This window comes from Myodes glareolus, chromosome X, assembly GCF_982192425.1.
Source record: "Myodes glareolus chromosome X, mMyoGla1.1, whole genome shotgun sequence".
Classification (NCBI taxonomy): domain Eukaryota; kingdom Metazoa; phylum Chordata; class Mammalia; order Rodentia; family Cricetidae; genus Myodes; species Myodes glareolus.
In genome coordinates, this window is record NC_142053.1 from 14,642,404 (window position 1) to 14,670,080 (window position 27,677).

Below are 27,677 nucleotides of genomic sequence, written 5' to 3' on the forward strand. Positions count from 1 at the left end.
TGATTTATTTCTATGTTTTTATTGGAACATGTGTACATGTGTGTGTATATGTTCATGTGTGGTGCACATTCATGGAGTAGTGTACATTCATATGGGGGTACAAGTATCTGCACATGTATGTGGAGGCTAGGGGACAATCTTGAGTGTCACCCCCAGAAATACCATCTACCTCCCTTGAGTCAGGGTTTCTCGCTGACTGGGAGCTGCCACAGTTGGCTAGAATGACTGGCCAGCAAGCAGCAGGGATCCTTCTGTCTGCTTCCCCAGTGCTCAGATTATGATACACCTGGCATCTTTTACCAAGGTTTTGGGGATCAAATTCAGGTCCCCACGTCTGTAGGACAAGCACTTTCCCAGCTGAACTGTCTCCTCAGACCTCCTGCCTATGTTTAATTACACAAAATAATACTAAAACCTCTATGGGATTTTGTATGTCTGAGAATACTTGCAAAACTTATAAAGTATGATGAGGTGAGTTTTGATTTATTAAACATAAAAATATAGCCAAATAATATGATATTGACATAGAAATAGACAACTAGAATAAATCTGGTAGTTATGTTAATGACAAAGGTAATACTTCTATTCAATGGAAAATATGTACACCCTGGCATGTATATGTACCCCCTTGAGGCATTTGAGACAAAATGGAATGTGTTCTCTCCTTTGCCCATTTATTAAAAAATATGTTAAGTGGATTAAAGATTTAACTATTAAAATGAAGCAAAGCAATCCAATAAAAAGAACTTTCGTGTCAATCTAGACATGCAGGAAACATTTTTGCCCAACACACACACACACACACACAAAAACGACAAGAAAATGAAAGGCCTGAGATACTTGAGTATTCTAAATTGAAAATGATTTTTTTTTCTTTAAAAATGTAAAAGCCCTGGAGCTCGAGAGTGATGATGGGCTGAGCAGCACAGACAGGGCACATATGCCACTGAGCCACACACCGAAGCCAGAAGCCTTCCTGTTCTAAAAACAGTACTATGATGAGTAAATAGGATTTTTATGGCAAAATATTCCTACGATATTTCATAGATGATAGATCTGCTGGTGAAGTGTGCACATACACCTACATGAACATACATTGCAACACTTATCACAGTAAAAGACTTAACAGCTATAATTTTTTAAGTGGGCAAAGACATTAAAAGATGTTAATAAGAGGAGACATAAATGGCCACTGAGCACATTAAAAGATGCTCAGTGTCATTAGCCATCAGAGAAGTGCAAAGAAAATCCTCAAAGAGATATCATTTCACACCCACTAGAATCACTAAAATTAAAATGGTCGGGAATGAAGATATTCTTTTTTTTAAAACATAGTTTCTTTATCGATTCTTTGGGAATTTCACATCATGCACCCATTTTGGCTCACCTCCTGGTCCACCATATCCCCCCTCACCCATGCAACACCGCCCCAAAAGAACATTTTAAAAAATAAAAAGAAAACTAAGCAAGCAAGCAAACAAACAAAAATAAGAACAAACCAAACCAAATAAACAAAAAACAAAACATCTCTTCATTTCTCCTTCTTTCCCACCTCTCCAACATCCTGGTGGCATTGGGAGCTGAGGTGTGTCACATACTACACCCTTTTGTCCCATCAGATTTACTAGAAAATGCTCATTGCAATGAGTCACTGGTCCAGTTCAAGGCCTCTTGTTTCCGGTACAGCATCATCACTGGATCCTCTCTGGAACTCCTCTGGGATATCCCATGGCCGCCCCGAATATTTGAGATCCTGCTGGAAGATATTCTTTTTAATAGAATAAAAGGAACCAGTGACATAAAGAAAGGTTAAGAAAGCCTATAGCAAATCAAGCAATCAAATGGTTGTTAAACATTTGAAAAAATACTTACTAGTAAAGAAATCTAAATTAAACTCCCAGTGAGCTAGCACGACTAGTCTATAAAATCAGGACGGAAAAACTAAAGAGACTGATAACACATACAGATAATGCAAGGCAAAATGTAGTTCCATGCCTTGCAACTGCAAACGAGAACTGTTACTTCGCTTTGAAAATGGGTATCCTTGATCAGAAACCTCATGACTAGGAAGTTACCTGACATCAAGCTCCTGTATGTGAAAAGTGCATGCCAAAAAAGGCAACCTGTATTTCTATATCCAGCAAAAAGCAAATGATGCAAAGTAGAAAATGTGTTGTATTGAATACTGAAGTGAATGTAATCTCACATGTATGATTATGAGAACATAGGTAAAACAAAGGACAGTCACCATGTTAAAACTGCTCATCAGACAGGAGGACCTGGTAGTGCAAGAAGCTGTAAACGCACCATTCATATAGAAAAGTGGTGTTTATTGTACAATTCAATTATTGAAAAGCATCTGAATATGGATAAAAGACAAATGGAAAGAAAATAGACATTATTCCTTTGGCCTTCCTGAATTATAAAGCAAAAACCTCATTATTCTCATTCTTTTCTTTCTCTCTCTCTCTCTCTCTCTCTCTCTCTCTCTCTCTCTCTCTCTCTCTCTCTCTCTAAATAAAAGTAGCACAAATCTTCTCCAGAAATGGTAGTACATGCCTGGCACTGTAGCACTCATGAGTCTGAGGCAGAAGGACTGAGTTCAAGACCAGCCTGAGTTGCATCTTATCTAAAAAAAAAATCAATTAACAAAAATTTTTAATTGTATACAAGAAAAACATCACCAGCAACAACAAAAACTGCAAGCCACATAAATATTCTGACCTTGTCCACATTAACAGAGTACAAAAATAAATTTTAGTAAGATTTCATTTACCCCCAAATATAAAAACTATGGCTTCAACACCTAATTGATATGAACAACCTATTAGTGAAATGTTTCATGAATTTTGGGCTGAGTCTCTGAAATTTGGGACCTATTTTACACTTCCAGAATTACAATTTGCTGAGACTAAGCACATTTAAGGAGCTCATTAGCATCCACTGGCTTGTGGCCACCACGCTGGACAATGTGGCTCCAGCACTCTGGCTGCAGATTCACACACTTGTCACAATTTCTAAGTAGGCCAGAAAATTTCCAAGTTTCCATCCAAAGGTGCACAGACTGAGTCTGTGACAACCAATTCCTAGCAGACAGAGTAACTGGGGAAAAACACACAAATGTATTATTTCACATGTGTGTAGGAGCCACACAAAACATGAAATCCAAAGAAGGGCTTGAGGCTTAATTGCTCCCTTTGCAGCGGAGAGGATAGCAAGAGCGGTAATAAATGCTTCTGAAAGATTTATTTTTATTTGATGACTATTTTGCTTGCATGCATGTCTGTGTACCATGTACATGCCAGAAGAGGACATTGGATCCCCAGGAACTGAAGTAACAGATGGTTGTGAACCGCCATGAGGTGCTGGGCATTGAACCTGGCTCCTCTGAACCATTGCTTCAAACCCAGGTTTTTGTTTTTTCATTAAAAAAAAATGATTTGAAGGAAGACAATAAGCCTGGGCCAAAGACAATGACTCTGGACTCTGGGTGAGGTGCTTCAGTCATTTCCTCTCTGAGAGGAGACAGAGTTTGATCATCAGTGATTAACAGAATTTCAGTACAAAACTTTGAAGGCGTTTGTCTCCGCTTTAGTGGATTGGGTCTCTGGGCAGAGAAAAGGTCAGACACATCTCCCTAGTCTTCCAGAGGGAAACAGAACCAAAGTGGAGAGCCCGTGTTGGAAGAAGGGCAGAGAGGCCTAGTTCTGCTACTCTCTTCCTTCACCTCTGATTATCAAAGCGCACTGCTTTCAATCCTAGCAGCCCCATATGCTGTCGGAAAACTGAACGTGGGAGCCTCAAACAAACTGACCATGTAAAATTTCTCAACACATGAGGAACAAAAATTAATTCAAACTCAAGGGTGTAATGAATCTGGGGTGTTTCAAGAACACATGCTGTGTCAAGCCACATGCTTGGTTCTAAATGCACACGTATTTAGAACAAATAATATGATGCAGCATCATATTATGCCAGTCAGCACTATACGAAATCCCTCAGCTCAGATTCAAGAAGACTCTATGTTACAATAGCAGGGCTTCTGCTGGAGATGCAAACTTTGCTGCTCTTTCGAAACAGGATTTCCAGAAAACAAAGACTTCTAATGGTTCCCTACTATCTTCAGCATGTAAGCATCAAACTAGTATATCTTTAGACTGCATTGCATTAAAATGTTTGATTTTAGAACAACTGTTTGGTGAGCCAGAGAGATGGCTCAGTGGTTAAGAGTTCTTGTGGTTCTTTCAGAGAACCAGTTTCTATTCCCAGCACGTACCTACTTGGTGACTCACAACCATCCATAATACCAGTGCCAGGGAATGTGCCACCTACTTTCGACCTCTGAGGGCACCAGACATACATTTGTCATACATATGTGAATGCAGGCAAACCATTCATATGGATAAGATTAAAATCAGTCTTTTTTAAAAAATTTAGCTTGCTGTCTGATTTACTGCCTTGGGGCCCTGCGCTGCTGCCCAGAGAGGTAACACATTCAGGAAGCTAGCTCTGGTCACAGTCAGACCCCATAGTGTATCAATCAATGCGTATAAATCAGGAGCTCATCACAGACCAGATGGTCACCTGCAGTATGTTTTCCCAGCTTCTAACAAGTGTGAGAGTGAGGAGAACCGAGTACAACAAGTAACTCTTTCCACTCCCAAAGAAGTTGCTTCAACAGCTTTATGCCTCTGTGTATTTTCATACCCACATCTCACTAGATGATCATAGACCACCGAGGCAGTAAGTGGAAAGATTATTGGGTCTAATTAATAATCCTTAAGGCAATCCACTGTGATTGCAAAGTATATTTAATACTGTATGACAGATGAAGTCACATAGGTTAAATGTCTTTTCTATCTACCTCTCTGAGTTGTTGGAAAAATGATGTAAACAATGTCTATGGAGAGAGTTTTATAAAAAACAAAAGAGAGAGAGAGAGAGAGAGAGAGAGAGAGAGAGAGAGAGAGAGAGATTGTCATTACTCTTCTTGGGGGCAACAGATGATGAAGACCCAGGAAGTCAATCCTGGTTGACCTAGGATCAAGATTACTACCATTACATTATTCAACCGAAGTTATCTGGTCAAGCAACATAAAATCACTGTAGTCAGCCCAGCCTTCTTTGGCCATCTAGTCTATTCAAGAAGTAGTTTTTCCCCAAATAAACTTAGAAAACTAGTTAAGGATATCCATAATAAAGAAGAAAATAAGTTTGAGGAACATAATAAAAATATTATCATATATTCTTAAGGTAGTAATATTACTACAACTGGCTAGGTTAACAGGAAAAATAAAATTACTAAAGCCTTAAAACTTGAGAGCACATAAAATATCACATGTTCTGGAATATTATTTTAACTGGGCAAAGATGTGCTACATTTGTTTATACTGTATTTGTTTAATCATGAAAAGATATGTTGTTATTTCACCTTGCCTGCCTAAGGCACCTGATTCATCTAATAAAGCTGAACAGAAAATGGTTAGGCAGTAGAGGAATAGGTGGGGCTGGTGGACAGAAAGAATAAGTAGGAGGAGAAATCTGGGTGGGGAGGGAAAAGGAGGGAGAAAGAGAGGAACACGCCTGGGGTCAGAAGGCAGGCAGTCGCCAGCCAGCTAGACATGAGAAGCAGGAAAGTAAGACATACAAAAAGAAAGGTAAAAATCCCAAGACAAAACATAGATAAAGAGAAACAGGTTAAGTTATAAGACATAGCAAGGATCAAACCTAAGCTAAGGCCAAGCATTCATAACTAGCAATAAGTCTCCATGTCACAATCTGGGAGCTGGTTGTGGGCCTAAAAGGAAAAGCATGCTACAATCCCATGCCAAAAATGTCTGAGAAAGAGAAATATAGTCTCAAATACATTTATCCGAAAACAAAATTTTGTAATTATTTTTCTGGGGGGTGGTGATTGTGTATGTATATAGTGTGTGTATAGGATACATATGCACATTTGTGCAGGCTTGTACACTCATATACATGCAGAGGTTATTGAGTATTCTGTTCTATCATTTACTACCTTATTTCCTGGAAACATGGATTTCTGAAGCTAGGCTGGTAGCCAACAAATCCCAGCGATCATCCCATCTCTGACCTCTTCCCCAATATTAGGGTTACACGCATGCATAACCACACCCAGTTTCAAAGTATTTATAACAAGATGTTGAAAAAGAGCAACATAGTAGCTGGAAGAAAAACAGAAAGAAGACAATAATGCAGATAAAAAAAAGAAATCAATGGAATACATTTCTAAAAAGGAATTGAAACAGAACCAGGTGTGATGGCTAACTTGTCAATTTTACATACCTGGGAAGAAGAAACCTAAGTTAAGCATTGCTTCCATAAGAATGGCCTGTGGGAAAGTCTGTGGAACATTTTCTTGATTGTTAACTGACAGAGGAGGACATGGACCACTGTTGGTGACACAATCCCTAGACAGGTGGGCCTGAGACTACAAAAGGAATTATAACATGAGGAACCTAATAGAAGAGCACAGCACCATTTAAAAGGATCTTCTTTAAAAAAAATGAAAGTCTAAAGACAACCCTACATGTTGGTTCAAAGATAGGTATAGAAATATAGAGGAGAGGCATATTCCGTGTCATCACTAGTGTATACCTTCAGCAAAATTCAGGATGGGAAAGTTTACAGGACAAAGAATCACGTTTATTCCTCAAATGAAATGTAAGACTAAAAAGATGGAAAGTGTAGCGGGGGTGAGGGGACAGATATGTGTGATAGGAAAGTTAAAGGGAGAATACTGAAGCTGGGAGGGTTTAAGAAGGCAGGAACATGGGAAGAGAATAGTAGATGCCCGTTAAGGAAAACCAAATATGAATGAAAATGCCACAAGGAAACCACCTTGCATGTAATTTTTTTAAAAAAAAACTGAAAAAAGATGGATGAGAAAAAATAGCAAATTAAAATAATTTAAGAGACAGTGGGGAGATAATCTAGCACTAGCTATGTGTGAGAACAGGATCAGAATCGACAAAAAAGCTAGGCAGCTGTGGTGGCCCACCTGTAATCACAGCCCAGCACGTAGCCAGCAGAAATGTAGCCAGCAGGAACACAACATCCCTGGGGCAAGCTGGCTAGCTTACCCAAATTGGCAAGCTCTGGGTTCGCGTGAGAGACTCTGTCTTGTGATATAACGTGGAACGAGATCAACAGACACCCAATGTCAACCTCTGGCCTCCAGAAATATGCACATAGAACTGCATTTAAATACATATACACATGTGCACACACCCAACACATATGCATACAAATAAAACTTAAGGTATCCAGAAAATATAATGAGCTCCAAGCCCTCACTAACAAAACACAAATAACCTGATTGTAAATAAGGAATAGCCCCAAATACACATTTCTCAAAAGAAAACAAGTATTTTATCGACATCACTACTAATTGGCTAAATCCAAATTAAAAGCATAGTGAGGTATCACTCTACTACAGAAAGAGTGGCTCTCAGCAAACTAGTGACAGCCGCAATGTGGAGAGAACAGAAGCCTCACACAGTATTGGTGTGAATGGGAATTAGATTTATTGTCTTGTCTTTTATAGAAAAAGACTTAAAGGCCTCACAGCAAGGGGATAATCTAGTCTCAGGTATTCCACCATTGATAAAGAATATATTTTAATATCTAATCATGTTGCTATGTTTTATGCAGAGATGCAGTTCACATAGAGTACAATGTGAGTGCAGGATAGCTTCCTCTGTGCAACATCTGATGCATTCTAACTGCTACCCAACATTTAATAGTCTATATATGCTCTTTACCTCATTGATCTTTTCTTTCAGTGAAAGATAGTTGCTGTTAGTGGAATAAGTACAGCTGATTACTGTCAAAAAACTTTGGCAGCTTGCTCATTCAGGTTCACAAAGTTTCTTTGTTTAAGTTTCAGAAATTTTATAAAGTTCAATGCTAAACACACTCGTTATAAAGAAAATCTGTTAAAATTATAAGTAGAGAATCTACATGAAGATTAAGAGGAATAAAATGTGAAATCTGTCATTACTATTCCTAATCATCTCACTATATAGCAATCTATCATGGTGTATCATTACATATGTCTTCCCAACTTATTGGGTTGAGCAACATCATTTTAAGTAGCAAGTCTTAATCTGTTGCCTAAATCTGAAAACAACTACAAGTGAATCGGGTGATTTTTTTTTTGCCCATTCATTTACAGAATATATACAATTTTGTGCAGAATCAGTCAAGCTGAATAAATTATGATAGAAATTGAAGGACCCTTAATGCCTAAACAGATTTATTTTCCAGTCCTTTACAGAAAAAGAATTGATCACTTCAGGATTATTGTTTTGTTGACTTAAAGACTTAGGAAAGTGATGGAAAGAATATTAGCAATTAAAAAATCAACCGACAGCTGGGCCACTGCCAGAGGCCATGTTGATATCTGAGGGCCATGCTGCCACTGGGGTTATACTGATGTGATTGGTCTCTGCTGCCATCTGAGGCCATGGTGTTGTCCATGCCTGTGCTGTAGCCAAGGGCCATATCTGGGCCCATGGCTACCACAGCCTGAATCTATGTTGATGTCTGTGACCTGTACTACCATCAGAAGCCATGTTGATGCCTGTTGTGTGGGCTGTCACCTGAAGCTAAGTTGATGTGCTAGAGGTGAGCTGAGCTGGTTCTGTCCCTGGCTGGTAGTGGGAGTTGGCTTTACCCCTCAACAACAGCCATATAGTGCCACTGGTACTGCATGGACTTGGGAGAGCTGGTCCTGTTCCTCACTGGCTGCAACAAGGTAGTGCCAGTGGTGGCATGGGTGTGGGGCGAGCTGGCCCAGGGGGCACAGGAAAGTTGACCCTAATGGTATTGACAAGGGAGAGCTGGCCTGGGTGGCATGGCCAGAGAAATATATTGAAACCGTAAGGATCTCCATGGCTTGGGAAAATAGCAGGATAGCAGAGTGGAGTCTCAGTGGGGGTTCAGTATTGGTGGTGTAGCAGAAGCCAAAGGCCTTGAACCAGACCAATGACTCATTGCAATGAACATTTGCAAGCAAGCTGTTGCAAGAGAGAATTTGCAAGCAAGAGAATTACTGAGTGACACACTGCAGTTTCCAATACTACTATGATGAACAAGTAGTGAGTGAGAGGTGGGAAAGACAGAGGAGAGGAGTGGCAGACAGCAAACTTGAAGATGAAACAGCTCTGGAGGGTGTAAGAGAAGGCTGTGTTTAACAGAGGAGTAGGTCATCGCCCAGAAGGCTCGGCGAGATGTTTTATTTTTTAATTTTAATTTAATTTTTTATTTCCTCCTGGAGGAGAAGGTTACAAGGGTAGAGGGCAGACATGGATGGACTGGGTACAGAATGAAAAATTCCCAAAGAATCAATAAAAAAAATTACACTGGAAACAATCAACCAGCAGGATGGTAGTGGCACACACCTTTCTGCCTCTGGAGACAGAGGAAGAAAGTTCTCTGTGAGTTCGAGGCCAGCCTGGTGTACAGAACAAGTTACAGATCATCCAGGGCTACTCAGAGAAACCTTGTCTATAAAAACCAAAACCAAAACAAGCAAACAAACAAAAAAAATCAATCAACGGGTAATATAACCACCTTGTTGCAAGGGAAGAATGGTAGGACTGATATGAATATTGGCTGGTATTTTCACTCATGTTATGGAAAAATACAAAAAGTCAAATAGCAAAGATACATGTGTGTGTGTGTGTGTGTGTGTGTGTGTGTGTGTGTGTGTGTATGTCAACAGCATGAGGAATTTCTTTGACTAGCCAGATAAGGGCTTTCAAATACTGGAGGGATAATTCTTCAAAATTTTATGTTATTCACAGTGTGCCAGTTGTAAGTTCCACACCATTTTAAATTTAATTATCCTACTAACACCAAGAATAGAAAAACAATAAAATCAATGAAACAAAAAATTGGTTCTTTGTAGAATTTAACAGTATTGACAAATGGTCTCTGAGGGGGACAGAAAAAGACTTAAATTGCTAAAATCAATAATAAAAGTGGAGACATTATTACCAGGTCTAGAGAAATAAAAATGGTGGTACCAGTGTACAAATAAGAATTGCAAGGGAACAAGTTGAATATCCTAGTAGAAGAGCAACTCCTACAAAAATTAATGATGAATAACTAGAAAATCTGAGTGACTTGTAAGAAGCTTGGGTTGGTAAATAAAAATCTCGCACAAAGACTAGAGCCAGGAAGTAGGTAAGCTAACTGCAGAATTCCACCTCTCCCTCTCTGTTCAAATCCAGTCCTCAGTCTGATCTCCAGCTCTGCCAACACACCAGCCGCTGTAGCCTCCCTTCCTCCCTCCCCATTGCCATGGATCCCATAGATCTTCCTTTCCAAACTTCCTTCCCAGCCCCCAAATCCAACAGGCATTCCCTGGGAACACACAGGCCTCACAGGCCAGAGAGACAGACAGCTACATAGTAAATTTTCACCTCCCCCTCCTCTTCTACAAATCTAGTCTCCACATCTAGCCGGTACCTCTGCAGCATCCTCCACCTCCTCTCTGCCCTAATGTCCAGTGGAGTTCACAGGCCTTCTCCTCCAACCTCCCTCCTACTAGTCCTACTCCATTAGGCTTTCCCTGGGAGCCTGCCAGCCAAGCCTGCCAGTGAAGCTAATAGGTCAGCTAAGAAGGAGGGTGAGCTTCAGATCTCCACTCTCCCTTCTTTTCTCCAAGTCTAATGCTCCAGTCTCACTCCCAGCTCTGTGGCACACTACCTGCTGTGGCCTCTCATTTCCGGGGGCCTAAGCAGATCCTGGTGGAACACCCTGCTTTCCTCCCTATGGTAGACCTCCTTAATGCCCCAAAGCTCAACCCCATTCTTAAGTGTCAGCTCCCAATACCCAGAAACACACTGTACCTGGAACCCCCCAGTGGTCACATGTGTCATGATCCCAGAAGAATCCCCTACCAAGCAGCACAGAGCCACTACATACTCCTAAGAACCGGAGGGCAACACTAACCAAGGGGGGGAAAACACCCACCCAACAAAGACAAAAAACAGCTAACAGTACCTAGAACTACTATCATTCGAAACCCTGACACCTAGATGCCAGTATAAAAACACAATCAGTAACAGCCAAGACCAGTGAGTCTCCACTAGAGCCCAGCAACCCCACCACAGCAGGCCCTGAGAATTGCAACATAGCTGAAGCACAAGGCAAATAGCCCTTACGAATACGATAGAGGTCCTTAAAGAGGAAATAAAGACATCCTTTAAAGAAATCTATGAAAACACAAAGTGAAGGAAATCTGGAAATGGAAATCTTAGGAACTCAAACAGGAACCTCAATCCCAGCTTCCATCCAGAGGGCCATTGGAGGGGTGAGTTTGCTTCGGGCCCACGGCAGGGGCCCTGCGAGGAGGAGCTCGGACATTCCCCAACCCAATAGACTCCCAGGTCAGCCTGCTCTGCTGGCTCCACCCTGCTAGCGCCTCCGCCAGCCATCCCAGCTTCCATCCAGAGGGCCATTGGAGGGGTGAGTTTGCTTCGGGCCCGCGGCAGGGGCCCTGCGAGGAGGAGCTCGGACTTTCCCCAACCCCATAGACTCCCAGGTCAGCCTGCTCTGCTGGTTCCACCCTGCTAGCGTCCCCGCCAGCCATCCCAGCTTCCATCCAGAGGGCCATCAGAGGGGCCCGGCAAGGAGGAGCTCGGACTTTCCCCGACCCCACAGACTCCCAAGTCACCCTTCAGTGCTGGCTCCACCCTGCTAAGCTCTCCCGCCTGCCATCCCAGCTTCCATCCAGGTACAAATTCCTATATTTCTCCCTTCCCACTGGGGCCATAAAATTTCCCCAGCTCAGCTGCCTTGCACACTGGGCCTGCTCTATAGGCGCATCCCGGAAAGAGGGAGTGCCTGTGCTTCAATAGCCTGCCTGGGGAAAGGTAGGCATTCTATCAGTGAACTCCCTGCCCAACAAGGGAACCTGACCCAGTAACAGAAGTTCCAATAGAGAGCATTAGAACGAAGAGAAGGGCAGATGCCAAGGCAAGACCTCCTCCAACAATCTGAAAAACAACCTGAAAACACCAGATCCCAACAACCCTACAATAGAAGGATTTGAACACTCTAACCCAGAAGAAGTGGAAAAAAAGTGCCATTATGAAAGCAATAGAGTCCCTTAAACAGGATATGAATAACTCCCTTAAAGAACTGGATGAGAAGTATAACAAAAAGTTTGAAGAAATGAGTAGAGAAACGGATGAAAAATAGAACAAAAAGTTTGAAGAAATAAGTAAATCCGTGAATGATATCCTGAGAAACGAAGAAAAAACAATCAAACAGGTAAAGGAAGCAGTCCAAGAATTGAAAACTGAAATGGAGGCAATGAAGAAAACACAAACCGAGAACCGGCTGGATATGGAAAACCTAGGTAAACGAACGGAGACTACAGAATCAAGCATAACCAATAGAATACAAGAGATAGAAGAAAGAATCTCAGATTCTGAAGATACCATAGAGAAAATAAATGCTCTGGTCAAAGAAAACTGCAAATCCAACAAATTCTCTTCACAAAACATTCATGAAATCTGGGACACAATAAAAAAAAAAAAACCAAATCTAAGAATAATAGGGATTGAAGAAGGAGAAGAACTGCAGATCAAAGGCCCAGAAAATATATTCAACAAAATTATAGAAGAAAACTTTTCCAATCTAAAGAACGATATTCCTATGAAGGTTCAAGAAACATACAAAACACCGAATAGACTGGATCCAAAAAAAAGTCCCCTAGCCATATAATAATCAAAACACAAAACATACAGATTAAAGAAAGAATATTAAGAGCTGCAAAGGAAAAAGGTCAAGTGACTTATAAAGGTAAAACTATCAGGCTTACACCGGACTTCTCTATGGAAAACATGAAAGCCAGAAGATCCTGGATAGAGGTACTGCAGAAACGAAGAGATCATGGATGCAAACCCAGACTACTATACCCAGCCAAGCTATCGTTCACTATCAACGGAGAAAACAAAATATTCCAGGATAAAAATAAATTTAAACAATTCGTAGCCACAAATCCAGCCTTACAGAAAGTAATAGAAGTAAAATTGCAACCCAAGGAATCCAGCATTGCCATCACTGCCTACAATAACCCAGACATCTAGCGACCATTCACAACCACAACACAAAGAAGAGAAACACACAAACTCTACTACACACACACACACAAAATAATAACCGGAATAAACAACCACTGGTCATTAATATCACTTAATATTAATGGACTCAACTCACCTATAAAAAGGCACAGACTTAGAGACTGGATAAGACAACAGGATCCAACATTCTGCTGTTTACAAGAAACACACCTCAACCACAAAGATAGACATCTACTCAGAGTAAAGGGGTGGGAAAAGGTATTCAAAGCAAATGGACCTAAGAAACAAGCTGGTGTGGCCATTCTAATATCTAACAAAATTGACTTCAAACTAAAATCAATCAGAAGAGATGGAGATGGACATTTCATACTCATAACAGGAACAATTCATCAGGAGAAAGTCTCAATCCTGAATATCTATGCCCCTAATATAAAAGCACCCACTTATGTAAAAGAAAAACTTTTAGAACTCAAGGCAGTCATCAAACCACACACACTAATAGTAGGAGACATCATCACACCTCTCTCACAAATGGACAGGTCAATCAAACAGAAACTCAACAGAGAAATAAGAGAATTACTAGAGGTAATGAATCAAATGGACTTAACAGATATCTATAGAACATCCCACCCAAAATGGAAAGAATATACCTTCTTCTCTACAGCTCATGCAACCTTCTCGAAAATTGACCACATACACAGTAACAAAGCATACTTCCACAGATACAAAAAAATATTAGTAATCACCTGTGTCTTGTCGGATCGCCACGGAATAAAGTTAGAATTCAATAACAATTCGAACATGAGAAAGCCTACAAACGCGTGGAAGTTGAACAGTCAACTACTGAATCATCCCTGGGTCAAGGAAGAAATAAAGAAAGAAATTAAAGTCTTCCTTGAATTTAATGAAAATAAAGACACAACATACTCAAACCTATGGGACACAATGAAAGCAGTGCTAAGAGGAAAGTTCATAGCACTAAGTGCCCAATTAAAGAAAACGGAGAAAGCAAACATTGGAGACTTAACAGCACACCTAAAAGCTCTGGAAAAAAAAGAAGCAGACTCTCCCAGGAGGAGTAGAAGTTTGGAAATAATCAAACTGAGGGCTGAAATCAACAAAATAGAAACACAGAAAACAATCCAAAGAATCAACGAAACAAAAAGTTGGTTCTTGGAGAAAATCAACAAGATTGACAAACCCCTAGCCAAACTAATCAAACGAAAGAGAGAAAACAGTCAAATTAATAAGATCAGAAATGAAAAGGGGGACATAACAACAGACACAGTGGAAATTCAGAGAATCATTAGATCTTACTACGAGAGTTTATATGCCTCAAAGTTGGAAAATGTACAAGAAATGGGTTGGTTTTTAGATAAATACCATTTACCAAAGTTAAATCAAGACCAGGTGAAAAATCTTAATAGACCTGTTAGTCGTGAAGAATTAGAAGCTGTTATCAAAAACCTTCCGACCAAAAAAAGCCCAGGACCAGAGGGTTTCAATGCAGAATTCTACCAGAACTTCCAGAAAGAGCTAATACCTATACTCCTTAATGTATTTCACAATATAGAAACAGAAGAATCATTGCCAAACTCTTTTTATGAAGCTACAGTTACCCTGATACCAAAACCACACAAAGACACAACCAAGAAAGAGAATTACATACCAATCTCACTCATGAACATTGACGCTAAAATACTCAATAAAATACTGGCAAACCGAATCCAAGAATACATTAGAAAAATTATCCATTATGATCAAGTGGGCTTCATCCCAGAGATGCAGGGCTGGTTCAACATATGCAAATCTATCAATGTAATCCATCATATAAATAAACTGAAAGAAAAAAACCATATGATCATTTCATTGGATGCTGAAAAAGCATTTGACAAAATTCAACACCCCTTTATGATAAAGGTGTTAGAGAGATTGGGGATACGAGGATCATACCTAAATATAATAAAAGCAATGTATAGTAAGCTGACAGCTAACATCAAATTGAACGGAGAGAAACTCAAAGCCATTCCACTAAAATCAGGAACACGACAAGGCTGTCCACTCTCTCCATACCTCTTCAATATAGTGCTTGAAGTTCTAGCAATAGCAATAAGACAACATAAGGGGATCAAGCGGATTCGAATTGGAAAGGATGAAGTCAAACTTTCGTTATTTGCAGATGATATGATAATGTACATAAGCGACCCCAAAAACTCTCTCTACCAAAGAACTCCTACAGTTGATAAACACCTTTAGTAACGTGGCAGGATACAAGATCAACTCCAAAAAATCAGTGGCCCTCCTATACACAAAGGATAAAGAAGCAGAGAGGGAAATCAGAGAAACATCACCTTTCATGATAGCCACAAATAGCATAAAATATCTTGGGGTAACTCTAACCAAGGAAGTGAAAGACCTATTTGACAAGAACTTTAAGTCCTTGAAGAAAGAAATTGAGGAGGATACCAGAAAATGGAAAGACCTCCCCTGCTCTTGGATTGGGAGAATCAACATAGTAAAAATGGCAATTCCACCGAAAGCAATCTATAGATTCAATGCAATTTCCATCAAAATTCCATCAAACTTCTTCACAGACCTTGAGAGAACAATAATCAAGTTTATATGGAAAAACAAAAAACCCAGGATAGCCAAAACAATTTTATACAATAAAGGAACTTCTGGAGGCATTACCATCCCTGACTTCAAACTCTATTACAGAGCAACAGTATTGAAATCAGCTTGGTACTGGCATAACAACAGAGAAGTCGACCTATGGAATCGAATAGAAGACCCGCGTATTAACCCACAAACGTATGAACACCTGATATTTGACAAGGGAGCTAAAGGTATACAATGGAAGAAGGAAAGCATCTTTAACAAATGGTGCTGGTATAACTGGATGTCAACCTGTAGAAGAATGAAAATAGATCCATATCTATCACCATGCACAAAACTCAGGTCCAAATGAATTAAAGACATCAACATTAATCCGACCACTTTGAACCTGATAGAAGAGAAAGTGGGAAGTAGTCTACAAGATATAGGCACAGGAGACCACTTCCTAAGCAGAACCCCAGGAGCGCAGACAATAAGAGAAACAATGAATAAATGGGACCTACTGAAACTGAGAAGCTTTTGCAATGCAAAGGACACTGTCAGTAAGACAAAAAGGCTACCTTCCGACTGGGAGAAGATCATCACCAACCCCTCATCAGACAAAGGTCTGATCTCCAAAATATACAAAGAACTCAAGAAACTAGACCCTAAAACTCTAATTAACCCAATTTAAAAATGGGGTACTGAACTGAACAGAGAATTCACAACAGATGAACTTCGAATGGCCAAAAGGTACTTAAGGTCATGCTCAACCTCCTTAGCGATCAGGGAAATGCAAATCAAAACAACTATGAGATATCATCTTACACCTGTCAGAATAGCCAAACTCAAAAACACCAATGATAACCTATGCTGGAGAGGATGTGGAATGAGGGGAACACTCATCCATTGTTGGTGGGAATGCAAACTTGTGCAGCCACTGTGGAAATCAGTGTGGCGGTTTCTCAGGAAACTGGGAGTCAACCTCCCTCAAGACCCAGCAATTCCACTCTTGGGAATATACCCAAGAGATGCCCTAACATACTACAAAAGAATTTGCTCAACTATGTTCATAGCAGCACTATTTGTAATAGCTAGAACCTGGAAACAACCTAGGTGCCCCTCAATAGAAGAATGGTTAAAAAAGGTGTGGAACATATACACATTAGAGTTTTAATCAGCGGTAAAAAACAATGACATCTTGAATTTTGCATGCAAATGGATGGAAATAGAAAACGCTTTACTGAGTGAGGTAAGCCAGACCCAAAAAGATGAATATGGTATGTATTCACTCATATGTGGATTCTAACCATAATTAAAGGTCTTTGAGCCTATTATTCGTGATCCTAGAGAAGCTAAATAAGAAGGTGAACCTGATGAAAATCGTGTAGCTATCTGCCTGGAGATTGGAAATAGACAAGAGTCCCAGGTAACCTCGGGTGCATGGGGGGGTGGGAGGGTTGTTGGAAGGGGAGAGGGTTAGAGAGAAGGGAGTAGGGGAGGAATGGAGAAAGCTCGGTGGACTGGGATGTGGGGGAGGGAGGAAGGATGGATATGGGATCAGGGAAGAATATATTTCAACTAACAGAGTCATTTTAGTGTCTACAGGAGACTTGATTATAAATGGGATCCCAGGTCCAAGGAGAGATCCCCAGATTGTTCTCTGGACAGAAGAGAGGGTGCCGGAAACGGCCTAGGTTTCCATACTGATGGAATATCCATCAACCATACTGATGAATATTTTGCTTATCACCATAGAAGCTTTATCTGGCGATGGATGGAGATAGAGACAGAGACCTACATGGGAACACTGGACTTAACTCCCTAGGTCCAAACGAGAAGCAGAACGAAAGAGAACATGAGCAAAGAAGGCAAGACCAGAGAGAACCTTCATCCGATGATGGATGGCGATACAGACGGAGACCCACATTGGAGCACCGGACTGAGCCCCCCAAGGTACAAATGAGGAGCAGAAGGATGAAGAAAATGAAAAAGGAAATAAGGACTGCGAGGGAGGCGATCACCCACTGATACAAGGGGACAGATCTAATGAGATTTCACCAAGGCCAGTTGGACTGGGACTGAACGAGGACTCGATCCAACCAGATTCTCTGAATGTGGCTGGCCCGGAGTCTTTCTGAAAAGCCATTGACAATGGCACTGGGACTTGTTTCCTCTGCATATACTGGATTTTGCGGATCCAGTCCGTCTGGACACTCACCTTCCTGGACCTGGAGGAAGGCAGGAGGAACTTGAACTTCCCACTGGGGCAGGAAACCCTGACTGCTCTTAGGGATGGAGAGGGAGGAGGAGAGGGAGTGGGGGAAATTACTTTCAAAAAAAAAAAAAAAAACAGGAACCTCAGAGACAAGCCTCACTAGCAGAATACAAGCAATTGAAGAGAGACTCTCAGACATTGAAGACACATTAAAAGAAATGGATACTTTATTCAAATAAAATGTTAAATCTAAAAAATCCTGGTGCAAAACGTAAGGAAATCTGGGACACTGGAAAGACCAAGTCTCAGAATAATATGAATAGAAGGAGAAAAAACACAACTCAAAGGCATAATAAATATTTTCAACAAAATCATAGAAGAAAATTTGTTTCCTCACTCATAAGTGGATATTAGCTGTAAAATAAAGGATAGCTATGCTACAATCCACAGAGCCAGAGAGACTAGGTAACAAGGAAGGCTCAAAGGGGGATGCCAGGATCCTCTGGAAAGAGGAAATGAAGAGATTTCGTGAGTGAACTTCAGGTGGGAGGGGATGAGAACATGAGGGATCATGTTGGGGTGGAGGGGGGAGTACTGAAGGAGATGACTGAAAATGGGGGCATTTGGGGGTCAGGTAAAAGCCTGGCACAAAAGTGCAAGGGTAACCCCAGCTAAGACTCCTAGCAATAACAGATGTGCAGCCTGAATCGGCAATCTTCCTCTGACCAGACTGGTGCCTAGGCCAATTGTCATCAGAGAGGCTTCATCCAACAACTTATGGAAACAGATACAGATCCACAGCCAAGCATTAGGAGAAGTTTGAGGAATCCTGTAGAGGGAGAAAGGATTGTAGGAGCCAGAGGGGTCAAGGACATCAAAAGAAAACTCACTTCAGGGAAGAAGGATGAGAAAAGATATTCAAAGCTAATGGGCCTAAGAAACAAGCTAGCATATCCATTTTAATATCTAAAAAATAGATTTCATATCAAAACTAATCCAAAGAGACAGGGAAGGACATGGTACACTCATCAAAAGAAAATCCACCAGGATGACATTTCGATTCTCATTATCTAAATACTAAGCACAAGGGCACAGAAGTTTGCAAAAGAAATATTGCTACAGCTTCAACCACATATTGACCTTCACACACTGACAATGGGAAACTTCAATATTTTGCTTTCATCAATAGGTCATTCAAATACTAAATAGAGAAATCCTGGAACTAAATGACGTCATACACCAAGTGGATGCAATAGAGATTTTATACAGAACATTTACCGAGAGAATACACCCTATATTCTTTTGATATAATATTCAAGATATAAACACTCAAAAACTAGATAGATAGAACACAAATAATTCAATTTAAAAAAGAAGTACAGATCTAAACAGAGAATTCTCTAAGAGGCAACTCAAATGCTGGGGAAAACTTAAAAAGAAATACTCAACATCCTTATTCGTCAGAGAATTGCAAATAAAACTACCTTGAACCTTCACTTTTCATCCGTCTGAATGGCTAAGATGAATAAAAGAGATGACAGCTCATGCAGGAGACAATATGGAGCAAGGAGAACATTTATCCACTGCTGGTGGGAGTACAAACTTGCACAGTCATTGCGAAAATTAGAGTGGCAATTTCTAAGGACAGTGGGAATTGATCCACTTCAAGATACAGCTACAGCATCCCACCACAGAGACACTTGCTCAAACATGTTCATTGCTGCTCTATTCATGAGATCCAGAAATTGGAAACAACCTAGATATCCTTCAACAGAAGAATGGATAAAGGAAATGTGGTACATTTACATTTTTAAACAATGAAATTTGCAGGTAAACGGATAGGAATTAAAAAAAAATTCATCCTGAGCAAGGTAAATCAAATCCAGAAAGAGAAATATGATATTCACTTATTCATGGATATTAGCTGTCAATTCAATGATAATGAAACTACAGTCCATAGAGCCACAGAGATTAGGTATAAAATAAAGGACTGTGGGTGGCGGGGCAGAGAGATCTCCCTAGAAAAGGGAACTAGAATAGATATTTATAGACGGATGGAGGAAAACTGGAACAGAAGGATCAAGCAGGAAGAGGGAAAGAAGAGGGAACGAGGGAGGGAATATGGGAAGATACAGCTAAAATTAAGGGCCATTTGAGGAGTACTATGGAAACCTAATACAGTAGAAGCTTCCATATATATATACATATATATGTATATATATACATATTTGTCCAATAATGGGAAAGACATAGCTCCAACTACTCATCTCGTATCACCAAATGAGGTTTTCAGGATTGGGTTACAACTGATTGAGTTGCTGGACAAAGGTTCCCAGGGAAGCACCAAAACAACCCAGGCTGTTGTCAAAACTATAGGCTATTCTCCACAAACTGAAGGCAAGGCCCCATTACTAAAGACAACAAACACCTCCACAACTCACTGAACAAGAAGTCGAGCTGGTGCCTACATAGAATATCCACTCCCATACTGGCATCTTTGGTATAGCAAGGCACGCTCTCTGCACAGCACCAAAGGAGGAACATAAAAACACCAACCCAGCCACAAACCCTTTGGTCTACAATGGTGTCCTGCCTGACAGATATACTAGTATACTAGTGGCACAAAGTTTATGTGAGGAACCAACCAATACCTGCTTTGGTTTAAGACCCAGTCCACAAGATGAAACCAACACTGCTTAGGTGACCAAGAACCTGAGACTAAATAATCCAGAGATCTAGGGTAAAGGCAAATTCTACTGTTCTAAAAAAAAACACAAAAACATAAAAAATATTGATACAATGATTCTTAATGACATTCTCTACACACACAGATCAGAGCACTGCTCAGTCATCATCAGAGAAGCTTCCTCCTGCAACAGATGGGAACAAATACAGATGCCCACAGCTGGACAATATGCACAGAGTGAAGAGACTCAGATCTGAACTGGAATGGAACTTGGAACACTCAGTCCTAAAGTGGATGTTTCCATCAAATGCCTCCCTTCAGAGCTCAGGGAACCCTATGGAAGTAGAGGCAAAGAGAGTGTAAGAGCCAGAGGAGATGGAGGACACCAAGGAAACAAAACCCTCTGAATGGGCAGTTTGCAGCCTGTAGGTTGTGACTATTACTCAGCAGAAAATTACAGCTATGGAGTAGCAAGGAAAATAAATTTATGGGTGGGGATCCCTAACAAGCATTGAAATGGATGTTTTCTGATGGTTGCAACCTGCAGATTGAGAACGCTGCTCTGAATTAACAGGATCCATGTACATATGAACTCACAGAGACTGAAGCAGCATGCACAAGGTCTATACAGGTTCGAAACCAGATGGGGTCCTAGAGATGAAAGAAGTGAACACGTGCCCCCCTACCTAACACAGACGCAATCTCCAATTGATAACCACTAGCAAATAAATATTCAATTTCCTCTATGGGAGTCTCACTGAGGAAACAAACTGCTCTTACTTTTTTTATTAATTTACTTAAAATTTTTTATTTTACATACCAACCCCAGTTCCCCCTCCCTCCTATTATCTCACCTCCCCACTTCCCCCATCCCATCCCCCATCTACTCCTCAGAGGGAGTAAATCCTCCCTTGGGAAGCCAACGAAGAAGTCTGACATACCAAGTTGAGGTAGGACCAAGCTACCTTCCGTAGCAAAGCTGAGCAAGGTATCTCACCATAGGGAATGAGCTCCAAAACACCAACCAGTTCATGCACTCAGGATAAGTTCTGGTTCCATTACCAGGCTCTTCCCCGGCCCTGAACAAATCAAGCCACATAACTGTCACCCACATTCAGGGGGCTTAATTCTGTTCCATGCTGGTTTCCCAGCTGTCAGTCCAGAGTCCACGAGCTCCCATTAGCTCAGGTCAACTGTCTCTGTGGTTTCCCCATTATGATCTTGACTGCCCTGCTTTGTTCATATGATCCTTTCCCATTCTGATCTGCTGAACTCCAGGAGCTCAGCCCAGTGCTTGGCTATGGATCACTGCATCTGCTTCCATCAGCTTCTGAATGTAGGTTCTATGATGACAACTAGGGTAGTCGCCAATCTAATTACAGGGGAAGACCAGTTCAGGCACCCTCTTCACTATTGCTAGGAAGTCTTAGCTGGGGTCATCCTTGTGGATTTCTGGGAATTTCCCTAACACCAGGTTTCTCCCTAACCCCATAATGACTCCCTCTATCAAGATAACTCTTTCATTGCTCTCTCTCTCTCTCTCCATCCCTCCCCTAACTCAGCTATCTCTATCCCTCAGGTTCCCATTGCTCATCCCCCTCCTTTCTACTCCCTCCTAGTTTACCCAGATCTTAACTATTTTCTCTTCCTGGGGTCCTCCATGTGTGTCCCTCTTACCCATGGCAAAACAGCAATGCACATTAACGAAAAGAAGAGAAAAGAAAAGAAAAAAGAAAAGAAAAGAAAAGAAAAGAAAAGAAAAGAAAAAAGAAAAGAAAAGTCCTCTTATGGGTAGGCTGCATGCCCTAAAGTAGATGGCCACCAGAAAACAAACTTAGTGGCATCTTCGAGGGTTTCTTGTCCTACAATGTCATGTCAAGGATTTTCCTTTTTTATTTGTTTACATTCATTTTATCATCTTAGTAATTTTAATGTTATTTACAGTGTATGATCGAATACAAAATTCTGAGAACAATTCCATTTACAGTGGGATCAAAAGAATAAAATCTTTTCAGATTAACTAAGGAGGTGAAATGTTTGTACAGTTAAAACTATAAAATATAGCTAAAGTAAATTAAAACTGGCAAATAAGCAAAAGAGTATCCCATGTTCGTGGATTAGAAGACTTAATAACATTAAGATTCTAGTGCTACACAAAATAATTTACTTTTATTAATGCAATCCTTTTCAATACCTTAATAATTTTTACAGTAGTAAAAAAAAATTGCTGAAAATTTTTAATTGTAACTAAGACTAAGAGGCACATACTTCTTTAATTCCAAGCTTACAGCATAGTTACAGTAACTGAACCAATGTGGTACTGGCATAAAGATACTTATGTAAGCTAGTGACACAGGATAGAAAGCTTAGAAATCAATTCTCATATAGAAAATCAATATTTTTTATGAGGGAATCAATTCAATGGGCAAAGGACAGTGACTTCAACAAAACCAAATGGTCACATGCAAGAGAATGAACTTATCAAGAATTAATTGAAAACGGATTAAAAACTGAAATGTAAGACCTGAAAAATATAAAAACTCTTATTACAGTGGTTCTCAACCTGTGGGTCCAACCCTCTGTGGGGGGGGGGGGGGGATATCAAATGACTCTTTCACAGGGCTCACACATCAGATATCCTGCATACCAGATATTTACATTATGATTCACAACAGCAGCAAAATTACAGTTATCAAGTAGCAATAAAACCAATTATATGATTGGGGTCACCACAACATGAGGAATTGTATTAAAAGGTCACAGCATTAGGAAGGTTGAGAACCACTACCTTAGAAGAAAGCATTACGAAAGGCCCTAAACTTATCCTGAGCCATGTTTTGTTTGTTTGGTTGTTTGTTTGTTTGTTTGTTTGTTTGGTTGGTTGGTTGGTTTTGAGATGGGTTTCTCTGTGTAACAGCCCCAGCTGTCCTGGAACTCCCTCTGTAGACCACGCTGGCTTTAAACTCAGAGATCTGCCTGCCTCTGCCTCCTGAGTGCTGTGTGCTGTCTTTCTTTTTTTAAAGAGATGCCAAAGCATCTTTCTAACACTTATATCTTTACAACACTGCATTATAACATTGCCCGCAGTGACTTCTTGGATGTAGTATCAGACACATAAGTAACAACAACAACAAAAAAAAGACTTTGTGAAATTTCCAAAAATGTTTGCATGAAAACAATCCATAGAATGGGTCATAACAATTGAAACAATATATATGTCGAGGGAGTCATATCCACAACGCACAGAGAACTATATATTCAACAACAAACAACAAAAAACTCAATTCAAAATTAGGCAAAGGATGTTGACATTTCCCCTCTTCATAAGCAATCATTATTCATGTGAGAAACGCAAACCAAAACTACAAAACCCTGCCTTATGCTTATTAGGATAGCTATGATTCTTTTAGAAAAGAGAAATTTAGAAGTGTTAGAGAAGAAATGGAGAAACTGCAACTGTCATAAAATGTTAGTGAGAGTCTAAGATGGTACTTATTATGCTATACAAAATAATATTGTAGCTTGTAAAAATAGAATTACAGTATCATCTAACAATTCCATTTATGGAAATTTGCCTAATGCCATTTTGTTTTTGATTTTCTGTGTAGCAGCTCTGACTGTCTTGGAACTCACAAACCAGTCTTGGCCTCAAATGCACAGAGATCCGCCTGCTTTTGCCTCCCCAGTGTTGGGATTAAAGGCCTGTGCCAAGACCACTTGGTTATGTTCAATACTTTTAAGGCAGGGTCTCAAAAAAATGCTATAAACAAACATTCATAGTCACATTACTAACAAGAGCAAAAACATGAAAGCAACCGAAGTGTCCACTGACTGACAGACACTAAGTAACATCTGGAACATACAGGAGACGGAATATTATTCAGTTTAGAAAAGAAAAATATTCTCAGTTGTGCTACAACATGGATGATCCTTCAAGATGTTGTACCAAATAAAACACTACATAATTTCATTTATAGGAAATACTTGGTGAAAATTAAAAAGACAGAAATTATAATATGAATATTAGAATTTAGAAATATAGAATATAAAAAATTAGAATATCACTGGGGTTGGAGGCAGAGATGACAGGGGAGTTTGATTAATGAGTACACTATTACATTTTTAAAATTTATTTTGGATTTTTTGAAACAGGGTATCTCTGTGTAGCTTTGGAGCCTGTCCTCGAACTCGATTTATAGAGCAGACTAGCCAAGAACTCTCAGAAATCCTCCTGCTCTGCCTTCTGAGTGCCGGAATTAAGGGCATGTGCCACCATCGCCCAGCTCTATTTTCTTTTATTAATTTTTGATGGTGGAGGGGATCGTGCATGTATATTTTTGTGTATAAGTGTAGATCCCAGAGGTCAATTTTCAGTGTCATATCTTAAGGACCTTCTGCCTTATTTCTTGAGACAGGATCTCCCAGTGACTTCTGAGGTTATAGGAAGAGAAGCGTTAAGGCGATGTATGCTGATGGTGGCTGTACATTATGAGTGTACTTAACATGACTGAATCGTACATTTTAAATGCTGAGGATAAGTAAGCACCAAGGCTCATGCTGTAGGAGAAATCTCACAAGCTCAAGGCCAGCCAAGGGTATGCCCTAAATCCTATGTCAACATGGGCTACAGAGTGAAATTCTGTCTCAAAAAAAAAAAAAACTTTAAAGTTTCTGCATCCCAATAAGCCTCTCCCCTGATGCAGCAATGCAAATCAGACCAAATCATACCGAATTTTTTAAAAGGCCAAGTTTAATAGATAAAATTCTCCCAGATGATTTTCCAGGTCTCCAGAAAGGAGACAGGAAAGGAAGACCAGAAAACCACATGTCTATTTTCTGGGGTGCAGTTTAAATACCCTGTGAGAGTGGTCTTGTGCATCTCTGGGGAAGAGGTTCGGCAGGCTTTCTGAGATGTGGCAGGGTTTGGAGAGAGATGGGGGAGGGTCTTGGGGTGGAACATCCGCCAGAACATTCCAGACTCTTTGGGTATATAGATTCCAGGGACTGGGAAGAAGCTTCCAGCAGGAAAAAAAAAAAGCCAAATTTTCATTACCTTATATAAATGATACAAAGCACAATAGTCAGAGTCAGAAGAGGTTCAGAGGACTCCTGTCTGCAAAAGGCATGCAGCAAGCATAGAGAGAAGAGGGAATAAGGAAAAACTACCTTCTCAATTACAGATAGGAGGAGTTATCTTATTTCAGCATGTCTTGATTGATTGGTAAGTTTTGACTGGCTCCTCTGCTTGTGACTGAGACTTGGCTGCCTATTACCCAGAAAAGGACTCTTGAAATTTCAGTTTATTGAAACATGAAGTTAGGCTGTACTTTATTAAGTATACTCAGATATAGAGACAGCCTCAGGCCAAATATAACACTATGAATTAGGAAGGGAAAAAATACAAAATACAAAAAAAAGAAAAACAGCAACAACACCAGTCACAACAAAAGCTATTGGGAAAAAGTGTGTTTGTGTGTGTGTGTGTGTGTGTGTGTGTGTGTGTGTGTGTGTGTCTGTGTCTTTGTATTTGTGTGATGTGTATGTATATGTATAATACAGGGTGCTATGGTGCATGTGTGAAGGTCAGAGGACAACTTTGTGAAGTCCAATCTCTCCATCCAACTTTCCTTGGGTTCCAGGGATTGAAGCTCGGTCATTAGGATAACACAGCAAACATCCTTATCTGGTGAGTCATCTCAACTGGCCCAAGAGTAGTATTGGCCTTCTTTATTTAACAGTGGGATGATTGGAAATTTCTCCAAGTACTAAAAATCAACTGGACACTATATTTCATAACTCATAGAAGGGCTTTAACATATAGGTCTTGTTCTTCTAGAATAGAATTTTTAAATTAGAAGAGCAAGACCTATATGTTAAAGCCCTTCTATTTATTTATTTATTCACATAGCTTTATATCTGCGATAATATATAAAAGCACAAACTAAGTCCCACAAACATTAGCTATAGAGAATCACATCAAATTTGTATGATGGAAATTAGGTAGCCATTAAAAATGGGAGCCAGCAAGAGGGCTAAGCAGATAAAGTCACTTGCCACCAAGCCTGCTGAACTGAGTTTGATCCTCAGGAACCACATGGTGGAAGGAGAGAACCAAGTCCTACAAGTTGTTCACTGACATGCACACGTGCTGTCACATGCACATTCCCATATAATGTATATAAACAAACAAGCAAATAAACACAATGCAATTAATTTTTAAAAGCTGTAAATGCCAAGTGTGGTGGTACACACACACACACACACACACACACACACACACACATTTACATCCTACTTTTCTGGAAGCTGAGGTAGTATGATAATTTGAATACAGGAGTTTGAGAACAGCCTAGGCAACATATCAAGACATTGACATAAACGTTCAAACATGAAAAATGATGCTACAAATATTTTTTTCTTTTTTCTTTTCTTTCTTTCTTTTCTTTTTTTTTTTTTTTTTGGTTTTTCGAGACAGGGTTTCTCTGTAGCTTTGGAGCCTGTCCTGGAACTAGCCCTGGTAGATCAGGCTGGCCTCGAACTCACAGAGATCCTTCTGCCTCTGCCTCCTGAATGCTGGGATTAAAGGCATGCACCTCCACCGCCCGGCTACAGATAATTTTTATGACATGAGAGAAATAATCTAGAAAATAGAATGTGAACTTGTTCACTGAATAGTGTTCCCTTCATGGTTGGAAATAAAGCAAGGTAAACACCCAGGAAACAAATAACCAAAATATTAAAAGTAGTCTGTACTGGAGAGTAAAGCAAAATTTAATATGAATTCTAGAACTGAAAAGTACAGAAATGATGCCCATTCACCTAATTCTACTATTAGCTCCATCCAGACTAGATGGAGATGACAGAAGTCAGTGACCCTGAAGATGGAGTCACAGAAACTATCAAAATCTGAGTGTAGCAGTGCTCAACTCTAATTCAACTCTAATACCAGCCCTTGGGAAATGAAGCAAATACAAAGTCAGCCTAAGCTGTAGCAAGACCTTGTCTCAACACAGAGCATGGTGGTGCCCACCCCCAGTTCCAGCACTGAGAGACA

The 27,677-nt window shown here is 40.2% G+C and overlaps 1 long non-coding RNA gene across 1 annotated transcript in view; it reads right to left on the minus strand.

The window, feature by feature from the left end:
* Positions 1-653: 653 nt before the first annotated feature.
* LOC146889251 (uncharacterized) overlaps positions 654-27,677 on the minus strand; it is a 60,482-nt gene continuing 33,458 nt past the window's right edge. The window contains exon 3 of the long non-coding RNA XR_015000310.2: positions 654-1,753. This is a non-coding gene — a long non-coding RNA (uncharacterized LOC146889251). The remainder of the gene's footprint in view (positions 1,754-27,677) is intronic.